Source organism: Pelophylax lessonae, assembly GCF_965119305.1.
Source record: "Pelophylax lessonae genome assembly, chromosome: 2".
Taxonomy (NCBI): Eukaryota; Metazoa; Chordata; class Amphibia; order Anura; family Ranidae; genus Pelophylax; species Pelophylax lessonae.
In genome coordinates this window covers 164,073,932-164,091,744 of record NC_138769.1, presented here as the reverse complement: position 1 = coordinate 164,091,744, position 17,813 = coordinate 164,073,932, and the positions used below count along the sequence as shown (strand labels likewise).

The 17,813-nt window shown below is 48.1% G+C and overlaps 1 protein-coding gene across 1 annotated transcript in view; it reads right to left on the bottom strand.

Moving 5' to 3' along the window:
- The window catches only part of MTMR4 (myotubularin related protein 4), a 139,007-nt gene extending 122,955 nt beyond the window's left edge, over nt 1-16,052 (bottom strand). Inside the window, exon 1 of the mRNA XM_082245077.1 lies at nt 15,923-16,052. The gene's annotated coding sequence lies outside the window, so the exon portion shown is untranslated. The remainder of the gene's footprint in view (nt 1-15,922) is intronic.
- Nucleotides 16,053-17,813: the final 1,761 nt, after the last annotated feature.

The window sequence follows — 17,813 nt, the reverse complement described above, 5'->3', positions numbered from 1 at the left end:
GGACCAAAGAGCAATGCCACAAACTGATAATGCTCCTCTCCCACAGCAAAGTGGAGGAAGCGCTGGAGACCTTTACATATTGGAATGTGAAGGTAAACATCCTTGATGTCGATAGAGGCAAGAAAATCCCCCCTAATGCAGGGATGCCCCCACCGCACGAATGGACTCTATTCTAAACTTCTGCACCCGCACAAAGCAGTTCAGCGCCTTGAGGTCCAGGATTGGATGCACCTTGCCTTCCTTCCTGGGACTGTAAGCAGGTTTGAGTAAAAACCCTGAAAACGTTTTGAAGTCGGAACTGGGACAATCACTCCTTGAAAAGAACCTTGCCGGGGAACAAGAGCGAAACTTGATCTTGTAGCCAGACCAAATGACTTAATGGACCCACTTGTCTTGTACCAGGGAAGTCTATGGGTCTGGGAACCAGCAAAGACGTCCCCCCACCCGATACAGAGAGCGCTGAAGGAGCCTTGTTTGGGGGTCTGGAGAAGCCCGCTCTCGGCTTGCCAGACCAGGTTCATTTGGACCATTATCACTATCAGGAGGATTCCGGGCGTGTGGTTGCAGACCCAGCAGGGTGACCCACGTCCGTGGCAGCCAAATAAGATTCAGGATCTGATGAGACAGGTGAGGCAGGGGGGAAGGGGCGCTTTTTGCTAGCCCGTGGCCCGAAAGCCACCTCCACCCGGGACACAAAGAACTCTAGGACCGCCATCAGTGCATCAATGGAAGGAACCGGAGGGTCCCGCAGCCTGAGAGAGAGAGAGAGAGAGAGAGAGAGAGAGAGGGGAACAGGTGGGGAGATGTGCTCTAAAAGACTCCATGAATCACCACTTCAAAGTGAAAACCCCCCCACCGTGCTGGCAGCACCACCCGGTCGTCAGGCACAAGCACCAAGCGATCCTCAGCAGAGAGGGAGAGAACCCCACCAGACTCACCACCCAGCTGAAACAGGCACCTGCAGCCACCAGGATAATCTTCACTCCCAAGTGTGGCGATCAGAAAGTGAAAGGATCCAGGAATCAGCACAAGGAGAAGGTGGGGATCCCACCGCCTAAACAGGGCCCACAGGGCTCCATTGTAATGGCCGCTGCCATTTTCAATGGCAAACCACCGCAAAATGGCCCTGGGTATACACAAACATGGCCGCTGTGCATAGAAACACACAGGCTACAGCAAAATGATGGCCCCGCGCGGTCCCACGAGGTCTCCAGGGACCCAGGAGGGATCCCTAGGCCTCAAAAAGGACAGGCCCAGGCAGGAGGGGGGGGGGGGCTGGCTGTAGCTCCCACCAAGTACACCCCCCTGCACAGCTGGTCTGGGGGCCGGCAGCGCACCCCCCCCCCCCCCGACCCCCATCACCAGAATAGCACTCTGCCCCTGCCCCAGGAGGTGGACTAGACCACTCACACAGCCCTAGCATATGTGGAGGAGGACAGATGAAAGGAGTTGGTGCCTGATAGGAAGGAGGGGAACCCAGGGGTCTCACCGTCCAAAGGCAGGGCCCACATCCACCCCAAAACCCTCCAGGGGGAGGGGGGCTGACAGCTACTTACTATACCAGGAACCAGGTGGGCAACGCTCCAGACAGAATCCCTCGCCATCCGAATTAGGGGGAGGGGCTTTCGGTCAGGAGGAACACTGCGACTTGGGCCGAGACCCTAATTGTATGGGACCTCGTGAGGCGTTTAATTCGCAGGCCAGCCTCCATCCAGTGGGGCTATGTCGCGCCCGACCTAGCGTGACCACTGGATCTAGATTTCCAGGCCATTGCCCAGTCGGCAGTTGATTGTAGATCTCACCCAGGAAAGACCAGGAGAAAAAAAGAAGATCTAAAGAAAAAAAAATTTGCCAGGACCAGAGATCCCAGCAAGGACTAGCAGAAAAAAAAAAAAAAAACTGAGTACCTAAAGCAGAGAGAGGGAGTATACCCCCTGGGACTGCCCATAGGGGTAGCCAGATTCTTTCTGCCTAGTGTCCTTTTCCTGTAGGAGGCAGTATAATCCAATGGTTATGAAGATCGGGAGCTGTGTCTGTCAATGGACGAAAGAAGCTGAGTGCACGTGCTCAGCGTCATATCTAGGAGGTTGTCTTTGGGAAATAGAGGTAGGAGTGCTGGCAGCATTGCTGCGGAGGTTGAAGGGGTGGTGGGTAAGCCTGTCAGTGCTCAGACCATATGCCGCACACTGCATCAAAATGGTCTGCATGGCTGTCATCCCAGAAAGAAGCCTCTTCTAAAAATGATGCACAAGAAAGCCCACAAACAGTTTGATGAAGACAAGCAGACTAACAACATGGATTACTGGAACCATGTCCTGTGGTCTGATGAAACCAAGATAAACGTATTTGATTCAGATGGTGTCAAGTGTGTGTGGCAGCAACCAGGGGAGGAGTACAAAGACAAGTGTGGTGGTGGGAGTGTCATGGTCTGGGGCTGCATGAGTGCTGCCAGCACTGGAGAGCTACAGTTCATTGAGGGAACTATGAATGCAAACATGTACTGTGACATACTGAGCAAAGCATGATCCTCTCCCTTCGGAGACTGGGCCACACGGCAGTATTCCAACAAGATAACGACATCAAACACATCTCCAAGATGACCACTGCCTTGCTAAAGAAGCTGAGGGTAAAGGTGATGGACTGGCCAAGCATGTCTCCAGATCTAAACCTTATTGAGCATCTGTGGGGCATCCTCAAACAGAAGGTGGAAGAGCGCAAGGTCTCCAATATCACCAGCTCCGTGATGTCATGGAGGAGTGGAAGAGGACTCCAGTGGCAACCTGTGAAGCTCTGGTGAACTCCATGCCCAAGAGGGTTAAGGCAGTGCTGGAAAAAAATGGTGGCCACACAAATTGACACTTTTGGCCCAATTTGGACATTTTCAATTAGGGGTTTACTCACTTTTGTTGCCAGCGGTTTAGACATTAATGTCTGTGTGTTGAGGTATTTTGAAGGGACAGCAAATTTACACTGTTATACAAGCTGTACACTCACTACTTTACATTGTAGCAAAGTGTAATTTCTTCAGTGTTGCCACATAAAAAGATATAATAAAATATTTACAAAAACGCGAGGCGTGTACTCACTTTTGTAAGATACTGTACCTTCTATGCTGCAGATCGCCCCACCCTTTTTCCTTACCTCAGCCCATTCAATTCAGCGATGTGTATGCACAAAGCGGCTCCTGCTGCGATTTCTCTCCTCATTGGACAGATTGATAGCAGCTGCTGTCACTCAAATCCAGTGACATGGAAGCGGGGCTGAGTCCCACTGTCTGGGTCAATGGACGTAGCAGCGGGACTCTGGAACGAGCATGCACAGGTGGCCCCCCCCCCCCCCCCTCCAGGGAAAGAAGCTTTCCCTGAGGGCACCTGATGAAGAGGAGGCGCCAGGAGCGCCAGCGAGGGACCCCATGTGCAAAACCATTACACAGAGCAGGGAAGTATAGGCATGCTTTTTTGCTATTTTCATTTAAAAAAAAAAAAAAAACACACTTTAAAGACCATTTTAGCCCATGTGTTTATGGTATATTTGGTAATATGGAAAATGTAGGTGCCTCTCTAAAGTGCATCTATGGTGATAAAGTGAAAACATTTATTACATTTTATTTTAATTATTTTTAGCCTACACCTAAAAATCTGAATGATCTTGAAGTTTGTCCCAAACATTGAATTCTGGGACACATTCACTACACCCAATGAGTGCTGTGTCATACATTTCACTTTCAATACATTTTTATTGAAGTATTTCAAAGTACAAATAGCAACATAAAGAAACATGCAAATATAATCACAGTTAATTATCAGAACTGTAACCACCGATAACACAAACACATATTTGAACACAACAAGAGTCTGCAAATATACAGAGCAATGAGCTAATAATGCAGAGGTGGTCCACAGCCATCTTAGAGCTGAGTTCCAGTCTGGAAAAGTTCTGTAGTTGCTAACTTTTAGGCCCCATGCACACGGGGCGTTTTTAACGCCTCTTTAAGTAGCATCAGGCGTTTTCTTTTTGCAGCCTAAAAACGCCCCTCCATGTTATTCTATGGCCTCATGCACACACAGACGTTTTTGAGCTGTAAGTGGCCTAGGCGTTTTTAAGCTGCAACAAGAACCCACGACCTGCGCGTTCTGAGGACCAGGGTTAGAGCGTTAAAAACGCCTGACGCTGCTAAAGGCTGAATAACGTTGCTATAACGTTGCTTACCAGACCCTTATCCGAGCATGCAGCCCGACAGGCCAGGAAAGGGGAGGGGACGAGCGAGAGGGCCCTTCCCCCCTGGACCACACCAGGCCAAATGCCCTCAACATGGGGGGTGTTGGTGCTTTGGGGCAGGGGGGGCTCTGCACCCCCCACCTCAAAGCACCTTGCCCCCATGTTGATGAGGACAAGGGCCTCATCCCCACAACCCTGGCCGGTGGTTGTGGGGGTCTGCGGGCAGGGGGCTCATCGGAATCCGGAAGCCCCCTTTAACAAGGGGGCCCCCCAGATCCCGGACCCCCTCCCTATGTGAATGGGTATGGGGTACACTTTACCCCTACTCATTCACCACATAAAAGGCAGTGTGTGGAAATAACGACAGGAGACGTTTTGGAAAGTTTATTAAAAATCTTCATCTGTTCTTCTCTGGTCTTCTCCCTCTCCTGGTCTTCTGCTCTTTTGCTGTCCGTTCTTCTACTCTTTTGCCCTCGGCTCTTCTCTTCTTCTTCTTCCTCCGGTCCTCCTCCGACGATGTCTCAGATGATTATGCCGGTCTCTGCAGCTTGTTATATAGCCATTAGGGGCGTGGCCACTCAGTGATGTCATCGGGAGACCCACGCCCCCTTATGTCACAGATGACGTCATCGGGGGCCACGCCCACAATGGCTATATAACAAGCTGCAGAGACCGGCATAATCAGGAGGAGGAAGAAAGAAAGAAGAAAGAAGAGAGGGCAAAAGAGCAGAAGAACGGACAGCAAAAGAGCAGAAGACCAGGAGAGGGAGAAGACCAGAGAAGAACAGATGAAGATTTTTAATAAACTTTCCAAAACGTCTCCTGTCGTTATTTCCACACACTGCCTTTTATGTGGTGAATGAGTAGGGGTAAAGTGTACCCCATACCCATTCACATAGGGAGGGGGTCCGGGATCTGGGGGGCCCCCCCTTGTTAAAGGGGGCTTCCGGATTCCGATGAGCCCCCTGCCCGCAGACCCCCACAACCACCGGCCAGGGTTGTGGGGATGAGGCCCTTGTCCTCATCAACATGGGGGCAAGGTGCTTTGAGGTGGGGGGTGCAGAGCCCCCCCTGCCCCAAAGCACCAACACCCCCCCATGTTGAGGGCATGTGGCCTGGTGTGGTCCAAGGGGGGTGGGGCCGCTCGCTCGTCCCCTCCCCTTTCCTGGCCTGCCGGGCTGCATGCTCGGATAAGGGTCTGGTATGGATTTTGGGGGGGACCCACGCAGTTTTTTCGGCGTGGGGCTACCCTCAAATTCCATACCAGACCCGAAGGGCCTGGTTTGGAACCTGGGGGGGGGACCCCACGCCGTTTTATCCCCCATTTTGGCGTGGAGTTCCCCCTTAAGATTCTCACAGCGCAAGTTGTCCCGCAAGTCGGATCCGACTTGCGGTGAAACTTCCATTCAAATCAATAGGCTCCCATAGGGAACCATTGATTTTGAATGGAGGCAGAAAAAAAACACTGCTAAAAGCAACCTGGCAAAACGTGCAATAACGCCAATGGAAAAAGCTACTGAAAGCACGTTTTTACAGCTGCTTTTTCCGGCGTCAGAACTAACTTTGACACACGTTTTTTCTAAAGCCCCGTGTGCATGGGGCCTTAATATAAGGACACTTATATTATAAGTGTCCTTATATTAAAGGGGATCCCGCAATGTCAGCACTCCAAGCTGTTTCGTCCATCGGCTTTGGGTGCAGGCACCAGCATTGCCAGTAAGGGAAACCAGCAGTGAAGCCTTCAGGCTTTACAGCCAGTTTTTCTGCACTTGCGTGAGTTGGGCTGCGCTTTCTAAAAGGTCCCCCTGTCTTCTGAGAGAAAAGGCTATCAGAGACACCCAAGTAAGGTCCCCAAGGCTTGGCACATACAGGGATGAACAACTTGCCATGTGCATTGAGGGATGGTATCCAAGGAGTCCATACTGCAAGGAATTTCTTAGGCTATTTAAGCTGGTGGAAATTGCAGCAACAGGAATCTTTGGATTTCTGCAGTGGCTGTAAGCAGCTAGGTGCAGCCGCTGGTCCTGTTCACTATAATGACAGGCCGCTGGCAGCCAAGACAATTAATGGCTGTCTGCACAGCCAGTGATACTGAGTACTGACCAACTGTACTGCATTAACTACAATGGAAAATTTCTTTAGGTCCTGGTTCACACTACTCCGGTGAAGGAAACTGCATGTGATTCAGACCGGAATCTCACTGCATGCGATTATTTGCAGTGCAATTTAAATCATTTTATTTTGTATGGCTCTAAATCGCATTGCACTTGCGGTGCTCACACCCATGCAAACCGATTTACCTAATCGCACTGCTTTTCGCAAACAGTTTTGGGGTGTCGTTAACCTTAACATAGAAGCGGTTCACATGAACAGAGTGAGATTGTGATGCAGTGCAGGAAACGCACAGAAATTGCTGAAAATCCCACACAAAAGGGTCAAGACTCAATGAGGCATCTGCCAGGGATGCCTGAAAAAGAACATAGGCCTTACAGAAAAACATAGGCCATATACTGTTTTTATTTGAATGCTGCATTCACCGACACATGTACTAAAGTGACACTAAATTATATCCTCATTATTCATAATTAATCCATACACATCCACTACTTAATAATCCTGTAATCTATTTCTCATAAAAACATTTCTTACTGCGTTTTTGTGCTTGCTTGTCATGTCCTCCATGAGCTCCCGAACCTCTTCATTTCACTTTCACTTCTGTTTGTTAGGAAGAACAGTGCACATTCGCTGAGGTCAGGTGCACCGCTTTGTACATACTACACATTCCAGTGTCCATAGTCACAGGAAATAAAAGAGGGTGGCTACGTTCCTCCATACAGTGGGATCAGGAGATCAATACAAGGTATTTTTTTTGTGTTAAGAATACATACTCAAATTTCTCTTTAAACCAGAGTCCAGGGTCACCAGTTATGAGGTGTGTAAGCACCCCTGTCAGCTTTTAAATGGTTTGTCTCAACCCTCTAACTTCTACTTATGCTAGACAGCTTGGTCTGTGAAAATAGCCCTTGCCCGCTGACACCAACGATGGGAAGCCAGCCCTTGCCCGCTGACACCAACGATGGGAAGCCAGCCCTTGCCCGCTGACACCAACGATGGGAAGCCAGCCCTTGCCCGCTGACACCAACGACTGGAAGCCAGCCCCTGCCCGCTGACACCAACGATGGGAAGCCAGCGCCTGCCCGCTGACACTAACGATGGGAAGCCAGCGCCTGCCCGCTGACACCAACGATGGGAAGCCAGCGCCTGCCCGCTGACACCAACGATGGGAAGCAGCCACCGCCCGCAGACACCAACGATGGGAAGCAGCCCCTGCCCGCTGACACCAACGATGGGAAGCAGCCCCTGCCCGCTGACACCAACGATGGGAAGCAGCCCCTGCCCGCTGACACCAACGATGGGAAGCAGCCCCTGCCCGCTGACAACTTACTTACTGTGACATTAAAGCGGTCATATATTCCCATTTACCAAAATATAAATAAATAATTAAAAAAAAAAAACATAAAAAGCACTTGAAAAACAGCAAACCGCATAGATGTGAATCTAGCTTTAGCAGGGTATGTTTTTTTTTTTTTTTTTTTTAAATCAATCAGCAGGTAGAATGAGAAAAATAAAAAAAAAAGAAAACCAAACCCTCACAGTTTTCCCACATCCACACAAGCAAAGTTGACGCAGGGATCTCTACGCCGTTTCCTTTGTATTCTGCCAATGGGGATTCCCCCCACACCACATCAGAATACAGTGATCTGCTGGTTTTCCAGGCATTAAACCGCGTTACACACATAAAGTCAGCCGTTTCCTGCTGAACTGGCCAAAATGTATACCCAGCATCACCGGCCGCATCACCGGGTGAAAATAAAGAAAAAAGGCAAAAAATGAAAACCAACACAGTCGCATTAAACAATTGGCAAGCCAAGATATTACATTTGTTTTTGAGTTTCGATACACTTTAAAATGACACTAAACACTGGTTTAAAAATCATCATCAAGTATACAGAATATTCCTAACTAGTACCCTCTATTGCGCTCCTCTTCCTTTTTTTTGCTGCTGTGTCCCAACGTCTTGTTAGAGCAGGGATCCACAAACCCCAGGTGCCAGGTTGCATTGGCGACAAGAATTAACGGCCTGGAGCCTGGGGTTCATTGCAGCTGGTGTCTTGTCCCCATGCGGCCCGGACTAAGATGCTGTGGCTTTGCGGCCTGCTGAAGCGAGATGCTTGCATCGGGGAACTGACGCCCTATAGTGGTGGCCGGGGCTGTGGCAAACAGTCACGGAAGGCGCTGAGGGTTACCCCTGCCTGTTCTCACTGCCTGCCCATCTCCTTCCTAAGAGAAGAGGATGAAGGTGTTGCGGGTATGATCTGGCGCCCTGTCCCCAACGGTAAGTGGACAGGGAGTGTGGGCCAGCTGGTTGGAACGGCCTCAGTTCCATTTACACCCCCACAAAGATAGAACCAGCTTATTTATTTTGTTTTAAAGATTTTATTATTTTTCATTCTCTTCCTGTCATATTACAGCCACACAGCCGACAGCCCCCTTTACATTGGTTGTCCGATCAGGTCCGGCCATCAGTTTTTCAGGCGGACCTGATCAGACCCTCCAGTCTCCTCTATGGAGCAGCGGATATCAGCTGACATGTCTGCTGACACCCACTGCCAACCAAAAACAGATGGATGACGGTCCCATTTTCCATCCATCCAGGGGATTGAATTGGATGGCATTGGATTGAAATGGACAGGCAGTCCATTTTCATCCAATTTCCCCATAGAGGAGAGCAGGACTGTGTCCATGTTCACGCTGCATTGCATTGCAGAGCGAACAGGACCAATCATCCGCCTGCTCAGTGGGCATTAGCATAGAAATCCCCGCCGAGCCACCGGATTCTGCTTAGGTAAGGCGCCCGTATGAAAGGGGCCTAAAGATGGCATGAGTTACTGGATCTCCCATCACCCCCACCTTGCTGCACGGTCCTTCCCTAGTGAGCCACTGCCCATCACACCATCAAGCCGAGTACACACAGGCTGAATACTGGCCAACATCAGCTGGTTCATTAAAAACTGGCCGCCATTCTGCCCGTGTGTATGCCAGCCGGTCTGACAGAAGCCGACCATTCGGCATGCTGGAAAAAAAAAAAAAAACTGGCTCCATACTTTTTTAGCTGGCTCCTAGATTCCAAGCAAATTTGTCAAGCCCTGTGTTAGAGCATGGCTAGATTTGCTCTCCATGGTCCCACTGTGTGTAGGAACATACCCACCCTCTCCTACTCACTCCTGAAATGGACTAGGGCCTAAAGACAATAAGATTTGTAGTGTTCATGGATCATTATACATAACATGACCACAACGAATGTGCATTCTGCTCATTCCAAACAAGTGAGGAAAAAGAGGTTTGGGAGCTCATCCAGGACATCACAAGGAGGCAGAAAAACACAGCAAGGTACAAGTCATGAAAGATACAGTAGATTACCAGGCCATTAAGGAGTGGATGTGTATGGATTAGGATTTAGAGAATAAGGATATTATTCAATGTCACTTTAAAGTGGTTCTAAAGCCTAACATTTTCTTTTCCTTAATGCATTCTATGCTAAAAACCTTCATTGTAACAGAATCCCCCTCCCCTTGTACTTACCTGCACTGTGCATGAGAGGCTGAGGCTCACCTGGCTCTGTCACTCCTCTCTGGGCAGACTGATAGCAGGACCAATTGGCTTCCACTGCTCTCCATCACATGATGTGTCGAAGAGCCGGGGGCGGGACAAAGCCACCCAACCTGTGTCAATAGACGCCAACAGGGCAACTCAGGAGCAAGCCCGCATGAGTGCCCATATAGGAAGCGGCTTCCTATGAGGGCAATTGCCGAAGAGGAGAAGCCAGGAGCACTGGCGGGGGAACCCAAAAAGAAGAGGATCAGGGCTGCTCTGTGCAAAACAATTGCACAGAGCAGGCAAGAATTACAGGTTTCTTATTTTATTAAGGCTGGGTTAACGCTAGGAGGAAGGCGTAAAGCCGAAACGCGTCAGTATTTGTCATGTTGTCACCGCTATCCATGTTGGAATAAAGAATTTTACTTGGAAGAAGCCTTTTCGTGTGCCGGCTTTATTCATATAACATTGGGTTAACACTAGATTGTGGAGCGGCTCGCAGCAGGAGGTCCAGTGCGTTCTGTTCACCATTTAAAGCGGAGTTTCACCCTAAAATTAAACTTACCTCCATCCTCATGCCCGGGGTCACCTGAAAAACAAATGGATAATCGCAATTTTTTTTTTTTTTTTTACTTACCTGGTTTAGAAGAAAATATACTCACCTTAATTCCTCTTCCTCCCCTCGGCGGCCACGGCGATTCGTCACTTCCTGGCTTGCAATGATTCCTGGGAGCTGAACGTCATCGCTCCCAGGAATCAATGCGCCTGCACCGGCCCCGACGTCAGTTCCGGTGCAGGCGCCGTCATACCTTGCTAAACAGCTTCTGGGCATGCCCAGAAGCTGTGCAGGGATGACGCTGTGACACCGGAAGTGACGGCGGGGCCGGTGCAGTGCATCGTGGGACCGAAGAAGACGGAAGAGGATCGCGCTGGCTTCAAGCTGCCCACACCTGAGATGGCAGCGCTGGACAATACTTTTTCAAGGTAAGTATTTCTTCTAAAAGGTAAGTGCAACCCGGGACAGATCAGAGGCTAGCCATTGCACTAGCCCCGACTGTCCCGGGGGTATTTTTATTAAAAAAAAGTATTCCCAGGGTGGAACTCCGCTTTAAGGTCCAAATTCGGTCCGTAATTTTGGCTGAATTGGAACCTGAAACTGATCAGAAGATGCACACGAATTTCCTGCAAACCGCTCCGCAGCTGTCCCGGAGCTGTGTGAACCAGCTCCATTGAGAGCCGGTCACAGTCTCCAGACATGCAAATCGGATGCGATGAAACCCCACATCCAATTCGCACTAGTGTGAACCCAGCCTAAAAAAAAAAAAAAAAAAGGAATTTTTAATATCACTTTAATCAAACGCAGGTACTTCGGTAGCTACATAAAATAAAAATAATAAAATGGATACAGAGTTATATTCAAAAGTAGAACCATGGCCCCCTACTAAAAACACTCAATAAATGTATGAAGCTTTTACTCAAATGACACAGGCAAGCAAAACCTGTGTCCCTTAAGCCCCATACACACACGCAGATCGTCGTCATACAAACGTCGGCGGACGAAAGATCTGCCGATTGTACGCGTGTTAGTATGGTGCCTCCGACAGCTGTCTGCACACATTCTGCGGACAAGAGTCTTTCTTGCAAACATGAAAATTTTTGTCTGCGGACACCAGAACGGATTGTTCGCCAGTCAGTACAGAATTCTGCCGACAGACCGCAGATTTGCAAGACTGGGCATGCTCAGAAAATAAAAAACACAGGGAAAGTTAACCATTACATGACATCACTTCTGCAGTCAGCTGAAGTCTGCGGACAAAATTCTTGTGCTGTCATTGCACTTTTCAACAGACACCGACATCCCGGGGAGAAAAGACGAACATTTGTATGACGACGATCTGCGTGTGTGTATGGGGCTTTATGCCCCATACACACGTGCAGATTATCTGCAGACTTTTGTCTGCAGACTTACCAAAACCATATAATATGAGGTCAAACCTAAACACTTTCAATTTGTATGCAATCCGGCAGGCCCTTGCACTACATAGAAAAGGTAAATCTGCAGACAAAAGTCTGCAGATAATCTGCACGTGTGTATGGGGCATTATCCTCACCAAAATGCAGCACTGTCAGCAAGCCCACACTAGCATTTGTTAGAAAAAGCATTTTGCAAGCCATTATTAAATAGACAAAACTCTCAACAGATCACTTACATTCATAAGCCATAAAAGAAGCGTTTTGCTTTGTATCGGCTCACATCACTCCAGAGAATGAGAAAGCACGAAGCGTCTTGCAGTCCTGTTCAGGCTATGGGTGTGTATACAATGTAAACAACAGTCATGCTTACTGTGGATTTGTGGTGTAAAGTTGCTGTGCACCTAATCTCTGTTCACACATACCAGCTTATGTCATCTCATGTGACTGTTTGCTTTCATCTTCTGTACTAGTTTTGAAATAGCAGGATATAAATCACATGATTATTTGTATTCATTTTATTATACATAATCCCAGAGAATTAAAGTGCATTTCAGGGATAACCCCTTCCCCACTCCCCTTAAAGTGTAGGTTACCCTAAATAATTTTCTCCTCCACGTGTGCCTGCACATAGGTGTTTTTTCATAAATCAGAGTCTCTATCGCTTTCATGTACTTCTTCCATCTGAAGTACCTGGTTGATCCGGTCAGTCACCTTTCTTCCCTGTTCTAAACAGATCACACAAAGCACAGAAGTCGATCTCAGTTCGCATGGCCAGTTTTCATCCTTTGGCTGGCCATTTAGAGGTACAGGACACTGTGCAGAGTTACAGCATGCCTGTTTTGGGTAGTTTCTTCAGCTGCCACATCCCCTGACCAATCACAGCCTGCCTCTTACAGCAGAGTTCCACTCAAAAGTGGAACTTCCGCTTTAAGTGGCCCGACCCCGACATGCCAAATTTGGCATGTTTTTTCTTTTGGGGGGTGGGGAGCTTGTGGCTAGTTTTGACAGGTACCCCCTCCCAATTTCACTCGGGCCACCTAGGCGGCTTGGGCAGAAGTTCTCCTCTCCTCCTCCCTCCCTGCAATCTTCTGGGACACATCACAGGCCCTAGAAGATTGCCTGACCAGTCACGACTCGCGCATGTGCAGTGCGCACCCGGTTGTGAAGCCACAAGCTGTCACATCCGGGTGCCAACAGTAGTGATGCCGGCGCCGCGCGGAGAAGATGGAGAGAACCGAGGCTCCACCCGACCGCATCGCTGGACCATGGGACAGGTGAGTATGTGTTTATTAAAAGTCAGCAGCTACAAAAAAAGTGTAGCTGCTGACTTAACACAAAAAGCCAGTGGAACTCCACTTTAAAACACTCCCCAGCTCAAGCTCAGCCTGCATCTGGTCTCAGGCTGAATAAAACTATGGAATACAGGCACACTGTATGTCTGCACAGTGTCCTGTAATCCTGCTCCCCACTATCAGAAAAAAATAAAATAAAAAGAAGTATGGTCACATCACAGAATTTTTTTTAACCTTGCAAAAGGTAAGAAAGATCTTTTCTGAAGTAAAGGCAGGTATGGTGTCTGCATAATTATAACTGTATTGGAATAAGTCTATAACATTGTATGTTAACAACTACTTTAAAAGTGGTTGTAAAACGGCTCTCAAACTGGCAGCCCTCTAGCTGTTGCAGAACTACAAGTCCAATCATGCCTCTACCAAACCAAGTAATTCTATTGCGCTCAGGTGCTGTGTTTTAAAGGAAAAGGCTGTGTTGATAGCATCTAGGTTCTTGCTGCCCTCTCAAGACCATGTCCATACATACTAGAAAACAACGAAAACAAGGGAAGGGCGCACCAACCTAGTGCAGTACCATGTAAACATTTATTATAGGGTAAAAAAAAAAAAAAGAAGAAGGTTTATACATCACTCTCACAAACACAGGTTGCAAACAGGCATATACATCCCAACATAATCAGGTGACCTCTAGGACATAGATTTATCCAGTGCTACAGAGGGGTATGGATGGTGTCTGTACTGGTAGGGCTGACACGTTTCAAGAGAGAACCCTCTGATAGCTCTGGTGAAAAGGGTTCTCTCTCGAAACGCATCAGCCCTACCAGTACAGATGCCATTCATACCCATGTGTAGCACTGGATGAATCCATGTCCTAGAGGTCACCTGATTATATTGGGATGTATTTGCAACCTGTGTTTGGGAGTATGTTGTATGAACCTTTTTTACCCTTCAATACATGTTTTATTGGTACTGCACTAGGTCAGTGCGCCCTTCTCTTGTTTTCCAATCATGCCCCTGCCTATGGGAGTCATCTCTCTAACCGTCAGCCTTGCAATGCCTCATGTGAATTGTAGTTCTGCAACAGCTGGAGGGCCACCAATTTGAAGACCCCTGTTGTAAAGCCTAATAATGCTCAGTTTATGCAAAACAGATACAACAGAGCACAATCTGTTCTATGGGTGGCCAGGCGTAAATCTCCTCTATGGGTGGCCGGGCGTAAATCTCCTCTATGGGTGGCCGGGCGTAAATCTCCTCTATGGGTGGCCGGGCGTAAATCTCCTCTATGGGTGGCTGGACGTAAATCTCCTCTATGGGTGGCTGGACGTAAATCTCCTCTATGGGTGGCTGGACGTAAATCTCCTCTATGGGTGGCCGGGCGTAAATCTCCTCTATGGGTGGCCGGGCGTAAATCTCCTCTATGGGTGGCCGGGCGTAAATCTCCTCTATGGGTGGCCGGGCGTAAATCTCCTCTATGGGTGGCTGGGCGTAAATCTCCTCTATGGGTGGCCGGGCGTAAATCTCCTCTATGGGTGGCCGGGCGTAAATCTCCTCTATGGGTGGCTGGACGTAAATCTCCTCTATGGGTGGCTGGACGTAAATCTCCTCTATGGGTGGCCGGGCGTAAATCTCCTCTATGGGTGGCCGGGCGTAAATCTCCTCTATGGGTGGCTGGACGTAAATCTCCTCTATGGGTGGCCGGGCGTAAATGGACTCCGCTGTCCATTTACACCCAACTGCCCTCTGATCTGATCCACCTAGACAGAGGGGGATAGATCCCCTTCCGTTTTGTTTTTAGCAGACCACATCAGATCAGAGAAGGTAGGCGGATGTAAACGGACACAAGTCTGTTTACATCTGCCTGTTCATCGGGATGAATGGAGGATCTGATCAGATCCACCTGAAAAACTGGCAGGAGGACTTAACTGGCCCTGCCATGAGAAAGGAGGGGCCTTAATGTCTGATAGGGTGTGCCAAAATAATTACACTTACAAAAGTTCTAAATGTAAACCCGTAGTACGAATACCGTAGGGACAGGGGGCCGACAACACACCACTATCATGGGGAAAAAAATAAAAAATGACACACACATATATTATTATTATTATAATAATACTAATATTATGAATGAAATGTTCTGTGACATTTTTGCTATGTGGCAAATAAAACACAAAGAAGTACGCATACAGAAACTGGTGCCCTTTTTCTCTGTGCTCCAATCTATGTCTTACCATTCGTCCCTATGGAAGGCACTGCACCAAACATGAAGCCAGGATTCTTCTAAAGCCCTCCACTAAAACACAGGAGATGGCTCTATAAATTGTGACCTTCCATGAATCAAACTGCAGGATCCCAACAGATCACACCCCCGTGTATATAGAGGAATACAGGCACTGCCATTGCTGGCCACCCTCTGAAAATGCCAGATCCCTGGCTACCTCTGATTCCATCCACAACAAGCAAGCTGCAAGATCTCCAGATCTGTGACTTGGAAAGCAGGGCAGCCAGAGAACTGGCATTTCCAGAAGCAGCCTGTACAATGGTCTCAGCACAGATTCCATATATTGGAGTTTTTTTTTAATGCAAGCTGAAAATCCGTTCCCGATCTGATGGAAACCTGCAATAAACATGTCCAGCTGTGTAATGCACCTCCTTCAGGAGGGTAGAGGAAGGAGTCCTGTATTGCACAGCTGTAATGCTCTGCCGGGGCTGAGCCCTCCATCACTCCCAATGACAGGCGACATTACACGGCACACAGGAGCCTCCCGCACACACACAGCTCCTACCTTACTCCCAGGTATAGAAGCGCAATGTTCCGGTGGTTATCACTGTAATGCTCCTCAGCATACTTCTCCCTGATCACTTCTCTTCCTGATAGCGTCGCCCGGCGATGACGTCAGACTTGTCACCAGGACCCAGCCCCGTACTCCCTTCATTGCGCCCCGCACGTCCTACTTACGTTTTCCATATATGGAAGCGTTCTGAGGCCCGTCTGTTACGCAGCTCTTCTTTGATTGGCTGTCGCCCGACTACCTTTCTCATAAGCGTCCAATGGTTGGAAGCCAGGCTGGAGCTGCTTATGCATTGTGGGTATTGTAGTCTGCACAATAAAGAGCAGGGCGGTAAAATGACGCCTGAGGAGCTGTCAGCAGCATGTCTTTGTGTGTCTTCTTCAAATGCCAAACCACTGTAAATAGAACGGGAATAAAAGGAGAGTCAATAGATTCCCACTAATGTTTGTGCTGTTAACAGCTCATGCTGTGTGCAGCTTGGACTAAACAGCGCCATAACATATTTGCACTATACGCCAGCACATCTGGATGTGTATCTGGCCAATGGGGTGTATATTAATGATTTGCATGGCCCCGCCCACTGTCCTGAAATGAGGAGTAATGGGCCATACACACTATAAGATTTTCTGAAGACTTTTTCCTTTAGACTTACCAAAACCATATAATATGAGGTCAAACCTAAACACTTCCAATTTGTATGCAATCTGGCAGGCCCTTGCACTACATAGAAAAGGTAAATCTGAAGGAAATCTACCAACAAAAGTTGGATAGTGTGTATCCAGCTTAATTCTCTTTTATTTTTGGGATTTGCGATGCAATGAGAGTTCAATACCGTCTGGTTTAGGGCAACTCATTTGTTTCAATGTGCTGCCCTATGTATGTGAAATGTGCAAAAAATAGGCACAGGCATGATTTTTAAAATAACGCTGCACCAAAACACATGCATAGTTGCCAACATTCGCAAAAAATATTTAAGGACACTTTTGTCTGTAGGTAGAGTATTATTTTAATGAGAGGTGGGGCATACATTTGTAGGCGTGGTAGCTAAAAAAACGTGGCATGCTTTGTGGAAATGGGCATGGTTTCATTTACACTGAACAATGAGCGTGGCTTAAAGGGCGTTCGGTTAAATAGAGTCTGAGATTACTTATAGTGGAGAATCTGGTTATATATAGGGCAAGAAAAAGAGAGAGAAAGAAGAAAAGGGAGATGGAGGGAGAGAGAAAAAGGGATGGAGGGAGATAGAAAGAAAAAGAGAAGGAAAGAAAGAAGGACAGAGGGAGGGAGAGAGAAAGAGGAATGGAGGGACAGAGAGGGAGAGAGAAAGAAGAAAAGAGGGAGAGAGAAAAAGGATGGAGGGAGAGAGAAAGAAAGAAAGAAGGACGGAGGGAAGGAGAAGGAGGAATGGAGGGACAGAGAGGGAGGGAGAGAGTAAGAAAAAGGGAAGGAAAGAAAAAGGAACGGAGGGAGAGAGAAAAAAAAGAGGGATGGAGGGAGAGAGAGAGAAAAAAAAGAGGGATGGAAGGGGAGAGAAAGAGACGGAGGCAGAGAGAAAGAGGGATGGAGGCAGAGAGAAGGAAAGAAAAAAGGTGGGATGGAGGAAGAGATAAATAGGAATAGAGAGAGAGAAAGAAAAAGAAGAGAGAAAGAAAGAAATAAAGCGAGAATGAGGAATGGAGGGAGAGAGAAAGAGGAATAGATAGAAAGAAAGGGGGAGAGAGAGAGAAAGAAAGAAAGAGGGATGGAGGGAGAGAGAGAGAAAGAAAGAGGGATGGAGGGATAGAGAAAGAAAGAGGGATGGAGGAATAAAGAGGGAGAGAGAGAGAGAGAAAGAAAGAGGGACGGAGAGAGAAAGAAAAAAGAGGGAGAGAGAAATAAAGGGATA